The sequence below is a fragment of the Carcharodon carcharias genome, chromosome 6, assembly GCF_017639515.1.
Source record: "Carcharodon carcharias isolate sCarCar2 chromosome 6, sCarCar2.pri, whole genome shotgun sequence".
NCBI classification, from domain to species: domain Eukaryota; kingdom Metazoa; phylum Chordata; class Chondrichthyes; order Lamniformes; family Lamnidae; genus Carcharodon; species Carcharodon carcharias.
The window spans coordinates 81116699-81135198 of record NC_054472.1 but is presented as its reverse complement, the minus strand read 5'-3'; the positions used below and the strand labels follow the sequence as shown (position 1 = coordinate 81135198).

General features: G+C 41.7%; 1 protein-coding gene across 1 annotated transcript in view; it reads left to right on the top strand.

The window, feature by feature from the left end:
- The window catches only part of LOC121279142 (ATP-binding cassette sub-family C member 9-like), a 292247-nt gene that overhangs the window by 32508 nt on the left and 241239 nt on the right, over window positions 1-18500 (top strand). The window lies entirely within an intron of this gene.

Below are 18500 nucleotides of genomic sequence, written 5' to 3'. Positions count from 1 at the left end.
TGGCAGCCTTATTCCAGCCGATGTCCCTGGGTATGGTTACCAGTGATGAGGTGCGCATCTTTGAATCCCCTCTCATTTGGGTCACAACAATCTTGATGGCACAGAAGGACTTCCATCTCCGACTCCCTTTAAATGGTCTGATGGGTTCCGGTACCACTTCAGCAATGGATATTGTCTAATCTACAATCTCTCATTCTTCCTGTCTTTAGTGTTTTTAGTGTTTTAGTGTTTTTAGTGTCTTTCCAACGGTATAACACACACAGTCTCTGCTCCATTCTCAGAAAACTGTTTCAACACCAGGATCTGTTTGAAGACTGCCAAACAGAAAACTTCCACTTGGAGAGAGCCTTGCTTGTTTCTCTTTTCAAGAATTCCATCATCTGAACTGCCAAATAGAAAAGAAAACAGGCTGACCCCCACCCTACTATAATTAGCTTTCTCTTTATCTTTTACTTTTTCGCCGGTGACCCCTATGACAAGCCCAGGTCACATGCGCATTTCTTAGAACCTAATGATGTTGTGCTCCTGAAACCAATTAACCCACTTGCAAATTACTCCCCAGCCCACTTTGTTTTTAAAAAAAACATCACACACAAGAAAATACAGGCTTTTCCCAATGCATGGATTATAATAGATTGTTTATTTCTTCAGTTTTAACTGTTAAAATCAGGAGCCATGTTTCATAAAAGATACTTCAGCCAATATTTTCAGTGAGGGCGGTAGAAAAATGGTTACAGATTGGCTGCAAGTTATACACCCCTGCCCGATTTTTCAGTTCCATTGACTGCACATTGGTGGGCTGTATAATGGGTAACTATTCGGCGAACACTGCACCACCCTCGCTGAAAGTGAAAGTCTGATCCATTAACTCCTATGTGTACATTTGAAATGACATTGTAATTCACAATGTTATGGTGAATAATTTTACTATAATTCTAAAAATATAAATAGCTGTTTTTAAAATATACTTTCTAACTTCAGCTGCAGTTATTTGGAAATTTTCCCTCTAAATGGCAATTGATTAACTCATAGTTATAACTATTCACAAGATATGTGTGATCCTTGTTAAATTACAATTCTCTCTTGATTCTGAGCAACCATTACTATACAAAGACTGATAAAGTCAGTCTGAGGTGTTCAGCGGAATCATTAAGCTGTCAAGTGTTTTGAGACCATTGCCACAGTGGCATTTCATTGGTACTATTTTCAGGGAATGTTTGTATTTGAGCAGGCTTTGAATTTATATACCCTTAATCCAGATTACAGTAGAGCCTTACTACTTTTTAAAAAATTCCTACTATCCAAGGTGTGTATACAATGCGCCTCCTTGGATCTGCCATATTTGATGCATCGATTCCCAATAGCATTATCAGTAATCTGTTTTTTTTTATGGATCTTCTGGAAATGTAAACTTGATAGCAAAGGTCTTGTTCATAAGGGTACTAATTACTCAGTTTTGAATTTATTTTTATCAGCAGCTCAGAAACTTTCAGAACTCAAGCTAGATCTGACCCCAGCCTGACAAATAAAGCAACTCCACACCAATAATTTTAATGCTATAGCAGAGGGCTTTTAAAAATGTTGGAGTGAATATATGATCCAAATAAATGCATGCAGTGACAAATATTCAAAATGAAGCTTCCTGAATATCACAAAATTTCTACCTGGCGGGACCAATGATAACTGAGCTATGATTTCCTGGTTTATCGGAAACCAATGCATATGGAGCAATGTTAGTTTTAAATTAGTTTTCTCTGAAAATGTATGAGTCTTTCTGTACATCAGAATTTATGCAGAATACGTAAGTGCAGTCTGTTTATGGTTAGCCAAATAAAGATGAATAACCAACCATGAATACATAGATTGTCAAACAATACAATTATAAAAAAAATATGCATGGGCATGTTCCTATCCTGCTGGACACTTTCCAGTTTCATTATTTACTGTAAATGATTGCAGCTGGCTTGTGAAATTATTTACTGCAAGTAAATTGCAAAGATGGGGAATCTTTGAGATTCAGTTTTAATTTCCTGGGAAAGGCTAAGCTAAGGAAAGTCCCTTAATTTTTTTTCTTCTTTCATGGTATGTGGGTGTTGCTAGAAAGCCAGCCTTTGTTGCCCATCCCTAATTGCCCTTGAACTGAATGGCTTGCTAGGCCATTTCAGAGGGCAGTTAAGGGTCAATCACAGTTGAGTAAAATGCAGAACAGTAAAGTCCTGTTGTTTGCAGAGCTTACTTTCCCACAGAATCTCGCAAATGGCGAAATCGCAAACGATGAACATACTTTAGAGTGGTAAAAGCAAAAATGCCGCTCCCAATGCGGTCTCCTCTACATTGGAGAGACCAAACGCAGACTGGGTGACCGCTTTGCGGAACACCTGCAGTCTGTCCGCAAGCATGACCCAGACCTTCCTGTTCCTAGCCATTTCAACACACTATCCTGCTCTCATGCCCACATGTCCATCTTTGGCCTGCTGCAGTGCGAGTGAAGCTCAACGCAAACTGAAGGAACAGCACCTCATCTTCCAATTAGACACTTTACAGCCCTCTGGACTTAACATTGAGTTCAACAACTTCAGACCATGAACTCTCTCCTCCATCCTCATCCCTTTTTTATCCCCTTTTTTTCAATATTCATTTTTATTTTTTAATTTTTATTTTTTATCAACTTATTTTTATTTTTATTTATTTTCATTTTTATGCATTGTTTTATCCCCAGCTTTTATCCTATTTTCGATCTTTTTTCCCACCACCTTCCCCTCCCCCCACCCCACCCTCACTGAGGCCATCTGTCACTTGTTCATGTTGTTCTTTCCAGAGTGCATATTCTTGTCCTGCTATTACCACATTCTGCTTTCTGACCTTAAGGCCGCTATCAGCACCTCCTTTAGCCAGCACCACTACCTTTGCCCTTTTATTCATGACATCTTTGTCAGTCTCTCCTTTGTCTCTACTGGCCTTCTTTCCAGCTTCACCTGCTCCACCCCCCTTAAATAGTATAAATTTCATCACATTTTTACTTCTCTTTAGCTTTGAAGAAGAGTCATACAGACTCGAAATGTTAACTCTGTCTTTCTCGCCACAGATGTTGTTAGACCTGCTGAGTTTTTCCAGCATTTTCTGTTTTTGTTTCATACTTTGGAATGGGATTGGACAGGTTCCAGCTATCCTAAATTTGACATGTATAAAGGATCAAAGGCAATAAAAACAATATTTTACATAAATTTAATAGAAATTTACTGGAGAAATTGTTTAATGAAGTAATAAAACAAGAACAGTGTAAAATTTGTCACGCATACAGCACTGTACTTTGCTTGAGGGTGGAGGGAGTGGGTGAAGTGGCTGCTGTAGATGTTGATGTGGATTTAAAAAGATGATATTTTTGACTGCTTCGACTTTTGCTTTTTAATTTTGTAAAGTTCTCGGTAAAGAGCAATAGTAGTGTCAATCATGCTGTGAAAGGCAATGATTCTTTCCATGTTTGGAAAGAGCAACGGCTGATGACGCACATGAAGTGTGCACTTCCTACTGCAGGAAATACATCATGGACACCTTCCTTTTTTAAAGTCCTTATTTAGGCAGATTTTTCTTGTCAGTATTTTCTAAAGTTGGCTTCTATTTTTATGTTTAAAACCGTGTATAGGCGAATATTTGGGCCCGCAATTTGCAAACCGGTGTATAAAGACTTATGCATGGGTAAGTGAATTCACGAAAGAGGAAGTCGCGAATGGTGGGACTTCACTCTGTAAGGTAGTGTACTGAACTGTGTAAGGGAACAATTATAATCTTAGTACTGAAGATGAGGAAATATTAATTACTGAAATAAATTCTGGAAAAGCTACACAGTTATTTAATTATAAAATTGTAAATGGTCAGCGCAGTGGTTCTCAACCAGGGGCCTGCAAGAAGGTTTCCAGAAGTTTGCCAAATCAGACTCCGAACTCCAGAACAAAATGTGCGTGTCTAAACTACCCTAGAATTGCTAACTGGAGAACTGAAAATTGCCACGACAAGGTGACTTGTGTACCCACACATAACAGCCTTGATCCCTGAGGTTTTAACAGGTCCATCTCAATAGGTTCTGAGGACCAGTACCTAGCTTCCCTGTCAGCCAACCAGGTTAATTCCAGTATCATTGGATGTCCTTCACCCTGTCCTGCACCCAAGATGGTTGTTCTCAGATCCACAAATTTAGCAGTCAGAAAGCGGTCTTCTGATATAACATTTTCTGGCAAAGACAAAGCCACTTGGGCCCAGTGTTGTTCCTACTACCTCAGCAAGCCTTTTCACTCGCTATTGACCCAGAGGAATCCTGAAGTTAGTAGCGGGACACTGGGTCAGCACACAAGACCCAGCGGTGGAGTCACTGTTTCACCCCCTTCCAATAGTTGTCGTGCAGAACTTGAGTAATGCTGAAAAAATACATTTTTTTGAAGCTTTTCGTCTTGCACTCTTCAGGATAATGGCAAGAATACTAATGTCAGTGTACTGGAAGCTACATATATTAATACACAGGACCCTGTTCTTTGCAGGCTGAAAAAAACACATACACACATTGCGCCTGTTTAGGCTGAACAAAATAAGTGATAGCTATTCACTGATTCATACCTCAGGACAATGCTTTGACTAATCAGAGTCAAGCTGCCTGGTTTAAATTTCAAACAATGTTTGGCAGTTAACTGTCGATCACCATTAATTGGTGCATTCTCCATGGCAACACCTCTACCAATCAGACTCAACTTGCCAACCAGTCAGCAACCTCTTCCGATATTTGTGTGGGGCCATTGCAACCAAATAGCTTACTGTAACGCCAGTGTTTTCCATTGAAAAACCTGACTCTGGACTCCAGAACAAAATCTGTCTGACTGCGGCCTTATGAAGTGGGGGAAATGCACAATGGGCAATCATTAACCAAGGTAATTACAGGCCCACAAAGGACAGCACCATCTTTTTTTTCAGAAAGGTACTTTCGCACTTTGGAATAGGGAGAGCAGGATTTTAAACTGCCAAAGTTGTGGGTTTCTGTGTTGGCAGCAGGTTTAAACACAAGAAATGCCAGTGTGTCAGGAAGTCAGCAGAAACCCACCTGTTTCTGCCTTTAATCCAAATGAGTTTTTCAGCTTGTGGGAAGTGACAGTGGCATAGGCAGGTCTGATAATTAAATTTAGATGGTCATTAATTGCAGTTTCAATTCTGACAACTCTGTGCGCACGGATTTCCTGGACTTCCTCGAACTTGTGAGTTCAAACAAGGTGAGAGGACAGCGTGGGTTGATGGGGCTGAGCAATTGACAGGCAAGGAAATCTTTAACTACTGAGGTGACAGTTGCTTACTTGCCTAAGTGAAAGGGTTTTGCTCGCAGGACTTCACTTCAACTACTTTGGAGGTGATTTTCAATATTCTGAGCCATTTTTGCTGCCTTGACATTTTTTGCTTTTGATTTTACTTCCCAACTATAAGCCATCACAGCAGCTCCACCTTGGACCTTTGAGGAACAAAAGGAGAAGGAGAAACTGCACCAGCAGCAGCCTTTTCCACAACCACCTGCCACTCCACAGGACAGAGGGGTTGAGCACAGAGTTCCAGTTTGCAGGAGGCCAAAACCTGTAACACAGGGGTATGCAGGCAGAGGATTAGTTTCATGGACATAATAGAACACCAGTGCTGTAGGAGGCTCAGACTTCCCGTCAGGTCTTCTTCAGCCGTGTGGAAGAAGATCTCCTTTCAAGTAGACCAGGTAAGCACACATTGCCAGTAGCACCAGTAGCATTCAAGGTCACCACGGCCCTTAATTTCTTTTGTCTCCTGCTCCTTTGTGAATCTGTTGCCCACAGTTGCATCTCACCAGTAACAAATGTCATGTTTACCAAAGCAGCACTGGACTCATAGATTACACACCTATTACAATCAAGGGGCCCTAAGAGTGACCCAGAAGTTTCATCAACTGAAAAGCATTCCATTCTATTTACGTTCAGCTGGTCTAAAACCACCAAAAGATCAGTTTGCATATCTGCATAAGATACCTATGGGGCTGCCATGATGACTTCATCGTGCGCTAGTCAACTCTCTCAGAGTTCATACCTCGCAGCGGAGTTGGTGATTGGCTACTTGGTGGCAACTGCTTGCAGTTCCTTCTTTTCTACAGCTTTTGGTTTTATTCTTTATCTTCCTTTGTTTTTGCATTTGGGTGGCAGTTGTTCATCATTTTGTCATTCACACCTCCTTCAGACGCTTTTTAAAATTTCTTTACAAGTCCCATTACCAATCCCTTTTACCCCTTGCAGGATGTGGCTTATGGACACTTGGAAGGAGCCCTATCACTGACACCCAGGAAAGGCACAACAAAAGCTACATGAGTGCAAGATTTGTAATTGAACAAGCATTCGTGCTACTGGAGATGTAATTCAAATGTCTGGACAGATTTGAAGGCACCTTTCGGTATGCAACAGCAAAGGTTTCCAGAATGGTAGTGATCTGCTGAATCTTGCACAAGATTGCGCAGCACTGAAGACTGGAACTCCAGGAGGACGGTGCTAACGATCTGCATCGATGGAGGAGGCGAAGTCCAATATGGCAAGGCACCTGTAGCCCTTCACTTAGCTGCCAGGGATGACTCAGGAATGCTTCAGCTAATCTGAGGCATCTGGCACTCTATTCTGAACCAACTGTGTCCCTGAGCCACCAGTGCAAAACAGACATAAAAACAACAATTCGTCCCTCACAATACAACCATTGCTCATGTTTACTCATGTCATATGTCATACTGTTTTTCACAAGGCAGAAGGCCATTTGGCAGATGGCAGGCAAAAATGGGGAGGACACGGACAATGGAACTTTGAAATAAAGTTTATAGTTGATAAACATTAAACAGAAATGTGACAACGCAACATGGTGTTACCACCCAAGTGAATACAATTGCTTTTCTGATTACTTCTATGAGGTGCAACACTTCTGGCTTCAGCAGAGCTAGAGGCAGGCTGCTTGAATCCCTGCTATGATTGCTCAGATGCTCTTGGTTGACATGCTTCCCTCCTGCTTACTGCTTCCCTCCTGCTCCTTCACCCTTTTGCTTGCTGTTTTCCTTCCCTGACTGTCCTGTTTCCCACCTTCCCCACTCCCTCTCACTTGCTGCTTCTTTTCCTGAATTCTCAATGTGAGAAATCTTGGAGGCTGCACAAACCCTCGCGGCTACTAGTTGGACAGCCCTGTGGTATGGTATATATATTAATTTGGATATGTAATAAACTTGATGTACTGGACAGGTTTCTTACTTGAAACAGATAACTTTATTTACAGAGCTCTTGAGTAGCTACATGCTTGAACCAGGTCCATGACTAGAAAGCTCCACCCCTAAGATTACCCACGCTTCGGGCTGACTCATCAGTACAACCATGACCCCTAAAAGCAATAAGAAAGGTTTTACCCACAATCACTACTTTCCTCCCTTTTTTTTTACATTTCTTATTTACAAGAGTATTTTAATCCACAACATTTACACAGGTCATGCGATTAAAGGTTACGTCTTAGAGGTGGTTTTCTAATTTGGTTAAAGTGACATAGCTCTATGACTTGAGATTCTCCCACTGGATCGACATGATAAGGAATTGCAGCATCAGGGACACCATTAGACAATGGCAGCTCAGAATTAGGTAATTCAACAGAGGCATTCGGTATGCCTATTCTAGGTTGATCTGTCACCTCAGGGATTAAAGGTTCGACATCAATTACAGGTGGAATAGCTTGTTGTTGGAGTGTCTCTGCTCCTGAGATGATCCACATGTTTTCGAACAATCCGGTCTTCCACTTCCACCTGGAATGACATAGGTTCAGTTTCAAAGGCCCATTTCCAGAATTTTGCATGAAAATTGCCTCTCCCACAGTAAATCTTCGAGCTTTGCTATAATATCATAAATCAATTTCTGACTACTCTGGTTCTTCTCTACCTTCCCCTCTAAGTTTGGGAACACCAGACTTAACCTTGTACGAGGGCGGCGTTTCATTGTCATTCAGATGGTGCTGAACCCATAGTTGTGGGTTATGCGATAATTGAGAAGAAAACGTGAAATTTGAGTTTCTAAAGCTCCTTCGGATAACTTCTTCATTCCTGGTTTGAAAGTTTGTACTGCTCTTTCTGCTAACCCATTTGATGAGGGATGATACGGTGCTGTTTTAATATGTTTAATTCCATTTAAGCTCATGAATCGTTGGAATTCTGTAGTAGTGAAGGCAGTACTGTTATCTGAAACAATGGGAAAAATTTTCCCCCCATTGGAGGGGAAGTGTGGGAGCAGGCGCGGGCAGGCGCGCCTCTGATCGACGTGCCGCCATTTTATGTGGGTGGGCCAATTAAGGCCCGCCCAGCATGATGTCCGCCAGGAAGCGCTATGTGATCTCTGTGCGGGCGGGGTAAGGGATTCCCTCAGCTGAGAGTGTGCTGTTTCACGCTTGCATGCGAAAGAGCACACTGATCTTCCTGAGGCTAAGTGCTGCCTCAGGGAGATCGGCCCCAAATTAAAAATTGTTAAACAAATGATAGAAAGATTTCCCTGACATGGGTCATGTCTGTAACTTTTATTGAAACCTTTATTAAATATTTAAAAACCCTCATGAAGACATCATCCCGCCCGTGGATGAGGTTTCATGCTTTTTCTGAAGCATGCCAGGGCTCCCGGCCTGCCTGCTAACCTTAAGGTTGGATGGGCAGGTCCATTAATGATATTAATTACTTTTTCAATGGCCTCAATAGACAGTTGGCAGGTCGGCTTGCGCACAGCTGATTTGGCTGCGCCCCTGCCGACCTGAAAATGGAAATGACACAGGGTGATGTTGGGAGTTCTACCCGACGTCATCCTGCATTATTTTATACGTTGGCGAGCAGATCCCGCCCCCGCTCACCGACTGGAAGATCCTCCCCAATGACTTCTAGTAGACCATGTATATTAAAACATTGGCACAGCTTTTCAATAGTTGCACACGATGTCGGTGATCTAACTTCATACACATCCATCCACTTAGAATGCGCATCGATGATCAATAAAAGCATTTTCATTAGGTATCTAAAAATGGACCTACATAGTCTAAATGTAGTCTAACCCAGGGTTGACTATGCCACTTCCACAGATGCAATGGAGCTAAAATGGGCAACTTCTGTTGTTGCTGACACTGGAGACAGTGCTTAAGCATTTTTTCTATGTCACTGTCTATACCTGGCCACCAGACATAGCATCACGCAAGCATCTTCATCTTCAAAATGCCTGGTTGCGTGCTGTGAAACTCTGTCAAGAGTGGTTCTCTTCCTTGAAAAGGGATGACAGCTCTTGATCCACACAACAAGATTCCAACTTGACAACGTAACTCAGTTTTATGGGCATGGAATGGTCTTATCTCTTCAGAGACTGGTGTATTCGACCGTCCTTGCAATACCTGGTCTTGAAATTTTGACAAAACTGGATCCCTGTTTGTCCAATTTTGTATTTGCTTCATACAGACTGGTGAGGAGTTGAAGAAATTCAACACAAGGACAACTTCCTGTGGCACTGCAGCATATACAATACAATCTCGTAACGGAAGATGTCTGAGTGCGTTCGCATTTGTAATATGCACACCCGGATGGTGCATAAAGGTGCACTTATACGCTGATAAATTCAAAGCCCAACATTGAATTCTGGCTGAGGCTATTGGCAAAATTGCTTTAGCTTCATTAAATAAACCCATTAGCGGCTTATGATCTGACACTATGTTGAAATGTCGACCAGGCAGATATTGATGGAATTTCTTTACTCCAAATGTTACTGATAAACCTTCCTTTCAAGTTGTGAATAACCCTTCTTGGCTGTAGAGAGAGTTCTGGAGACATAACCTATTAGCTTTTCGGAACCATCATCCATCCTTTGCAACAACACTGCTCCTACACCATAGGGTGACCCATCATAAGTTAATATTAATTCTTTTGATGGGTCATAATGTACTAGTAGACATGATGAATGTAATAGCTTCTTGACTTTTACAAAGGCTTCTTCTTGTTGAGCTTTCCATGACCACCAATGGTTCTTCTTTAATAATAAGTGTAAAGGGGCCAACACTGTTGACAATTTTGGCAAGAAGCGACTGTAATAATTTATCATGCCCAAAAAAGACTTGAGTTCAGTGACATTGGTAGGAGAGGGTGCCTCCTTGATTGCCCTGACTTTCTCCTCTACTGGATGCAACTCCTGGGCATCCACTCGATGACCCAAGTAAGTGACTTCAGTTGCTTGGAAAGCACACTTCTCTTTCTTAAATCATACACCAGCTTGCAAAAATATTTTTAAAACCTCTTCTAGGTTGGTCAAATTTTTGGCTACCGTTGATCCTGTGACTAGGAAAACTCCACCCCCTATAAGATTTCCCACACTCGGTTTTGATTGGCTGATCTGACCACGTGACTCCTACTCAGTAAGGCTGGCCTTAAAGCAACAATCATGACATGTCTCTCTCTCTCGCTCTGTGTCAATCTCCTTTTGCACTCTGTCTCTGTCTCTCTTTGGACCCCTTTCTGACAGTCTGCAGGGGCTGAGCCCCTGTGCCGGGCTGCGACGGAGAAGGACTGGGAGGGGGCTGTGGATGGAGCCCAGGGCACCCTGATCACTCCTCTCTGTGCCGCCGCCACCCCCCCCAAAAAAAAACCCAAACCAAACTGAACCCTCAGTTGCTCTCGTTTCACCACCTGGTCAGCTGGCCCAGAGTGCAGCACGCAGTGGGATGGGGCCAGAGTGCAGGCGAAGTAAAACTGAAAATGGTGACCCAAGATGGAAAAAAAGACCTAAAGAATAAATTATATTAAAGTGAAATGCCATTAAACAGATGACCAAAATAAGGACTTACTGTATAATAGGGCTCCCCAAATTAGGAGCACTGCTTTTCTAGACTTGGGATGCAGGGCATCATTTCTGAATTTTTAGATGACAAAATTTGGAAGCATTGGTGAACTGTGAGGAGGAGAGTGATGGACTTCAAGAGTACATAGACAGGCTGGTGGAATGTGCAAAAATAAGGCAGATGAAATTTAATGCAGAGATGTTGAAGCGATACATTTTGGTAGGTTGAATGAGGATAGGCAATAGAATTGTATTCTTTATTTTGTAAAGGGATGCAGGAACAGAGGGACATAAGGATATATGTGCATAAATCTGACGGTGGTAGGGCAGGTTGAGAAAGTGGTTAATAAAGGTATGAGGATCCTGGTCTTTATAAAAAGAAGCATAGAGTGCAGAAGTAAGGCTGCTGTGGTGAACCTCTATAAAACACTAGTTCAGTCTCAACTGGAGTATTTTGTCTAATTCTAATCTAGAAAAGATAAAATGATATTGGAGATGTTGCAAAAAATAATTTACGAGATTGGCTCCGGGGTCGAGAGACTTCATTTACGTGGATATATTGGCAAAGTTGGAACTGTTAATGGTCACAAAGATGGCTGATACAACAAATATATTTTTAGTTTTTCTGTGATTTGACTTCTTCAGGACTTTGCAGTTCAGTTCCTTGCTTTTTGTTCTCTCCATGCTTTCATCTTACTTGAATCAAATGACTTGTGCTGGGAATGGTCTCATGGGGCCTGATATTGTTGGAATGGCATGTTTGAAACATGCCAGTTTCAGCTCCCCATTTATATTGATTTATATTTGCACCATTATTTGTTGAAATGTTGACCTATAGCAGGCATGGTGAGGTCAATGGCTTAGTCAGGCACCTCCTGAACAGCGTAGCTAATGGCTTACCTCACAGACAAGCCACATGGCACTATAAATAGCTGGGAACATCTGCCACAGATGATTTAAGTGATTAAGCATTTTGTGAGTTGCAGCTCCTAAAATCAACCTTAATCAACTTTTAAAGGTTAATTACGGTTTCAAAGAATCATCATAGAATTATAGAAAAACTTCTTTAACGGCTGGCTGTTATCGCAATATTGTATTCAACAGAAGTTCATTTGTTTGCTTAAATATTGCTTGTTCTTTTTTTAGTATCACCACAGGGATCAGTCCACAGAACTATCACTCCATATGCTCCTCCATTTCACTGTTGGATCCTTGGGGGTTCGGGTGAAGTGTTACATAGAAACTAGGGACAGCAGTAGGCCATTCGGTCCTTTGAGCCTGCTCCGCCATTCAATATGATCATGGCTGATCCTCTAAATGCCATATTCCCGCTTTCTCTCCATACCCCTTGATGCTCCTAATATCCAAAAATTTATCAGTTTCTTTCTTGAATATACTCAGTGACCTGTGACAGCCTTCTGTGGGAGAGAATTCTGCAGATTGACCACCATCTGAGTGAAGACATTTTTCCTCATCTCAGTCCTAAATGGCCTGTCCCATATCCTGAGACTGTGGGCCCTGGTTCTAGACTCCCCAATTAGAGGAAACATCCTCCCTACATCTAGTCTGTCTAGGCCTGTTAGAATTTTATACGTTTCAATTAGATCCCCTCTCATTCTTCTAAACTCTAGTGAATGCAGGCCCAGTTGAATCAGTCTTTCCTCATATGACAGTCCTGCCATCCCTGGTATCGGCCTAGTGAACCTCTGCTGCATTCCCTCTATGGCAAGTATATCATTTCTTAGGTAGGGAGACCAAAACTGCATGCAATACTCCAGGTGTGGTCACACCAAGGCCTTGTATAACTACAGTAAGACATCCCTACTTCTGAACTCAAATCCTCTTGCAATGCACATACCATTTGCCTTCCTAATTGCTTGCTGCACCTGCCTGTTTACTTTCATTGACTGGTGTACAAAGACACCCAGATCCCTTTGTACATCCACATTTCCCAATATATCACCATTTAAATAATACTCTGCCTTTCCGTTTTTCACACCGAAGCGTATAATTTCACATTGATCCACGTTATACTGCATCTGCCAGGTATTTGTCCACACACACAACTTTTCTAAATCGCCCTGGACCCTGGAGCCTCCTTGCATCCTCCTCACAACTCACAACCATTAGTACACTACTAGTCTGCCATCTGGAAAAAGACCCATTTATTCCCATTCTTTGTTTCCAGTCTGCCAACCAATTCTCAATCCTGCCAGTATATTACCCCTGATCCTATGTGCTTTAATTTTGCCCACTAGCCTCTTATGTGGGACCTTATCAAAAGCCTTCTTAAAATCCAAATACCCAACATGCACTGGTTCTCCCTTATCTATTCTACTAGTTACATCCTCAAGAAACTCCTGTAGATTAATTAAGCATGATTTCCCTTTCATAAACCCATGCTGACTTTGTCTAATCCCATTAATGCTTTCCAAGTGTTCTGTTACCACTTCTTTTATAATAGACTCTAGCATTTTCCCCACTACCAATGTTAGGCTAACTGGTCTGTAATTCTCTGTTTTTTCTTTCCCTCCTTTTTTAACACTGGGGTTACATTTGCCACCCTCCAATATGTTGGAACAGCTCCAGAGTTGAGAGTATTTTGGAAGCTGACCACCAATGCATCCAATATTTCCAGGGCCACTTCCTTTAGTACTCTAGGATGTAGATTATCAGGCCCTGGGGATTTTTCAGCTTTTAACCCCATTAATTTCTCTAGCACCATTTTTTTACTAATACTGATTTTCTTCAATTCCTCCCTCTCACTAGACCCTTGGTTCCCTAACATTTCTGGGAAATTATTTGTGTCTTCATTTATGAAGACGGAACCAAAATATGTGTTCAATTCTTCTGCCATTTTTTTGTTCCCCATTATAATTTCCCCCATTTCTGACTGTAAGAGACTTTCATATGTCTTTGCTACTCATTTTCTCTTCACATATTTATAGAAGCTTTTACAGTCAGTTTTTATGCTCCTTGCAAGTTTACTCTCATACTCCATTTTCCCCTCCTTGATCAATCTTTTTGTCCACTTTTGCTGAATTCTAAACTGCTCCCAATCCTCAGACGTGCTGCTTTTTCTGCAATTTTATATATCTCCTCTTTGGATCTAATACTATCCCTAATTTCTTTTGTAAGCCATGGTTGAGCCACCTTTCCTGTTTTATTTTTGCGCCAGACAAGAATGAATAATTGTTGTAATTCATGTATACATTCCTTAAGTATTAGCCATTGCCTATCCACTGTCAACCCTTTTAGTAAGGTTCCCCAATCCATCATTGCCAACTTACGCCTCATACCCTTGTACTTCCCTTTATTTAGATTCAGGACCTTCGTTTCGGATTCAACTTCCTCACTCTTCATCTTAATGGACAATTTTATCATTTTATGGTTGCTCTTCCTCATGGGACCCTGCAGAACAAGATTGTTAATTAATCCTTTCTCATTGCACAATATTCAGTTTAGGATAGCCTGCTCTCTAGTTGGTTCCTCAATGTATTGGTCTAAAAAATCATCACATACACACTCAAGGAAATCCTCCACAGTATTATTGCTAGTTTGGTTTGTCCAATCTATGGGTAGATTAAAGTCACCCATGATTACAGTTGTATCCTTACTGCATGCATCTCTAATTTCCTGTTTAATGCCTCCCCTTACCTCTCCGTTACTGTTTGGTGGGCTATAGGCAACTCCCACCTTTTCTGTCCCTTGGTGTTCCTTATCTCCACCCAAACGGATTCCACATCATGATTTTCTGAGCCAGTATCCTCCCTCACTATTGTATTGATATACACCCTTACCAACAGTGCTACCCCACCTCCTTTCCCTATTTGTCCTTCCTAAATATTGAATACCCTGGATGTTCGGTTTCCATCCTTGGTCACCCTGCAGCCATGTTGGGATGGGGGTAATCAAACAGCTGAACCACAAGTTGACCTCTGTTACTGTGCTTTCACCCAGGAGACTGTCTCCATGAGCCAAGGGCATTGGGTCAGGATTATCCAATTCCATGAGCAGCTTGTCTGCCAAGTCTTGGGCGAGCCCTCCCTGATGGACAAAATTGTGTCATATGCAGAGTATCACTATAATATTTGCTTCTTTATCAGATACATATTGTAGGATGCTGGGGTGGTCACCATTTGTACATAGCTATGTTGGTCCTGTGCTGTGTGTTGGTGTTGCAGATTGGCATCATCAGCCACTGCTTCAGTAGATAGAGCCTTTTACCCTTTGTCCTTGACATTTCCTGTTTAATGAGCCATGGATGTTGGAGTGAAGGACAAAGGTATTATGAGTGCTTTCTTGAAGCTCTGAATTTCCATCCAGAATCCTAATTGGGCATTGCAAACAATTAGCACATTTAGCAAGTAATGACACTTCCTGTCAGTGAATGTCAGATTCCCGAAGTGGAACTTTCAGTGATACGTGGGTCCCATTGATAACTGCCTACATCTTGGGGAAGCCAGCAATCAAGTGGAAGGTTAATTAACCTTTTTTTCTTGCTGCACAGTGAATATGTTGTAGTTAACAAAGTCAAATGCCTTGCAGAAGATATTGTGTTTCACCTATAAAATGCTGGACTTCACAGCTTCTAGGTTGATGTTACGTTGGTCTGTAGTGTCTGATTGGAAGAAACTGGTGCCATGGAAATTTAGGAATGTCATTGCCTTTATTTCTATTGATGAGGCCCTGCGAAAGCAGATTGGGCTTTAGGTCTTCTTGGAACATCTCACATAGATGGCCATCACATAGTTGCTTCCCTGCTGGAGCATTGTCTGCTGATGCAGAGCTTCTCTGACAGTGTCTCAGAAGACATCAATTCCATGTGCACCCACAGCAGGGGATAGTAGCAAAAGGTTCAGTCTCTGGTCATTAGTATCTTAAGTGACATGCCTGCTCCCTCCCCAGGTTGTCCGTAACAATCAGGTTCAGGAGAATCGCCAGTTGAATAGGCCATTACAATCCTTTCATCTTCCTTCCATGGTGAATCAGGTGTGAGCCATGAAAGCAATTGCCTTTCAATACTAACAGCTTTACTAAAAAATTTGTTACTCAAAGAGCAGGCAATGTATTTACCCACTCGACAAATGCCCCTCACTTCAAATAGAGGCAAGTTATTTATGTAGCAGTATTTGTAGATTCTGGGTTTGTTGGCAGCAGTCATATTTGCAGTACTGTACTAGATGCATGTTTGCCATGACACCATTAAGCCAAATCCTCATGAACAAAATTCTCCCAATATCCATATATTCTTTAAATTACCCAAGTTTAGATGCTTCTTCATGCTTTCCTGCTTTTCCATTTCAAAACTATCATCAAACTCTCATTGTAAGAGGAAAATAAGTAATTCCTGGTGATTCTATATTGATCATTGTGCCTCAGTTTTGTTTATCATTTGGCATTCTGTGCTGGTTGATTTTCATTGTACATGTTTTCAGTGAAGCAATGGATCCTGAGAAGCAAAGCTAGTGCCTGGCCTCAGAAACATTTTTAAAACAATGACCTGGATTGGCAGATAGCATACTGTCAATGAGATTTTTAAAATATTATGTAGGTATGCATTTCATACAAATATCCAAAGAGAAGGTCTTATCCTGTAGTCAGCATCTCAACTAATTAAAAAGAAAGGGTTAAAGCTGGTAAGGTTTTATTTAATTTTATTTGTAGTTTGGATTCACTTGTGCTGCTTAATCAGCATGATTTAGTAAATTAATTTAATAATTTTGTACTTTATGCATCCTTTAGCAGAGCAGGCTTGAAGGGCCAAATGGCCTACTCCTGCTCCTAAGTCCTTTGGCTCTATATGTTCCTATGACCCACAAGAGGAAATAAGAGGTTTGGGGACAGGAGATGAAGATTCAGTTGGTAGGATATAAAAAAAGTATTGCTGATCAGCAACAAAACGCTCATCAATGAAGCTGTGCATATAATATATAAAAAAATAGTACTTGCATTGAGAAATCATAATTCAGGTGAAACACGGGGGAGAACCTGTGGCTCAGCGAGCAGGGGCGGGGCATGCTCGCCAAGGCGTAAAATGACGTGGGGTGACATCGGGCATGTGTCCTGATGTCACTGAGTGGCTGCGCACCCTACGAACTGTCAAAGACCTATTAAGGCCATTTAACTAACAATTAAAATAATTAATGGAGCTGCCCATCCAACATTAAGGCTGGCGGGCAGGCGAAGAGCCCGGGTGGCCTTCATATTTTTCATGGAACCTCATCTACAGGCGGGATGAGGTTTCATGAATGATTTTAAATTTTCTCAAATATTCTTATTGAAATTAATGCACATGTCCCAGCTCATGTGACAGTTTCACATGAGGGGACATGTCATGAAAATTTTTTCAACACTTTATTGAACTGTTAAAACTTGAAACTCACGCATGCGCGAAAGAGTGCACTCCCAACACAGGCAACCCCCACCCCGCCCTCACAGGGAGCGCACAGCGCTTCCGGGTGTGCGTCACGCTGGGCGGGCCTTAATTGGGCTTGCCCTCGTAAAATGGCAGTGTGGACTCGATTGGGGGCGCCGATCAGGTCTGCACCCAACTGCTCCTGCCCCCCCACCCCGAACCAGGGGAGGTGGGGGGGGGGTCTACCCATGAATATTTGGAATTATATGTCCTCAATTCTCCCCCAATATTGCACCAAGTTGGATTTCAGAAGAAATCCATGTTGCATATACATTTCTTACACTAATCAATCTTTCAATCATTCTTCAGTGAGAAGTGATACAGCAAGTCGTGTTTTCCGGGGGTTGTTAAAGTAGAGGAAATTTCATTCTTTATTTGGATGTGCTATTCCTCATACTAACATTGAGTGCCTAAAATAGAAAAAATATGATGATAGTCCTGATCATATGAAAACAAAACGTCACTTGATAAGCATTCCTTTTTATGTCCTTTGGCTATTGCCATATAACTCTACAGAAGATGAATAAACAGCCAATGCAGTACCACAATGCATCTAATAGTATCTATATTAGTGCTTCCCAAACTTTCCCCTCAATGTGACCCCATTTTAATGCCTCAGATTTTGTGTGACGCTAGAGTGAAAATGGTGGTAGGGGTTGGGGATGGTGGGGGGCAAGGTTTAGAGAGTTGTTGGGGTGGTGAGTGGTTGACCGGCTGAGGGTTGTGGGTGAAACAGCTGGGTTTGCCCTGATAAAAGTGAAGACCCATCTTTTTACAGGCTGTGGATGTAAGAGGAGTTGAGTCTCAGTGAACAGATGATTAAGCCACACCTACGGACAGAAAAAAACACGAACATTAAAGGTGTCTCGCAGCTGTCAAAACTCAGCTTGAGCTTCACGGCCGCCATTTCTGCCTCAGAGCTCATGACCTCAAAATCTCATCCCAAAGCTCCGACCTACAACTTGGGAACCCCTGATCTATTTGATGAACCATTGAAATTTGCATATCCATTTCAAAAGATCATTGGAGCCCTTCTGCTCTTTTACTGACTCATAACTCTGCTTTCCTTTTGTAAAATAAAATGTTGTGAAGCCTAATCTACATAACAGTATCTACTTATTGAATTCTATTACCGTATAAACTTTAGTATTTCCTTTGTTCCAGTCATTAGCTGTTGTATACTTTCTATGTCTGAAGCCACTCTTGTATGTATTACCTTATGAATT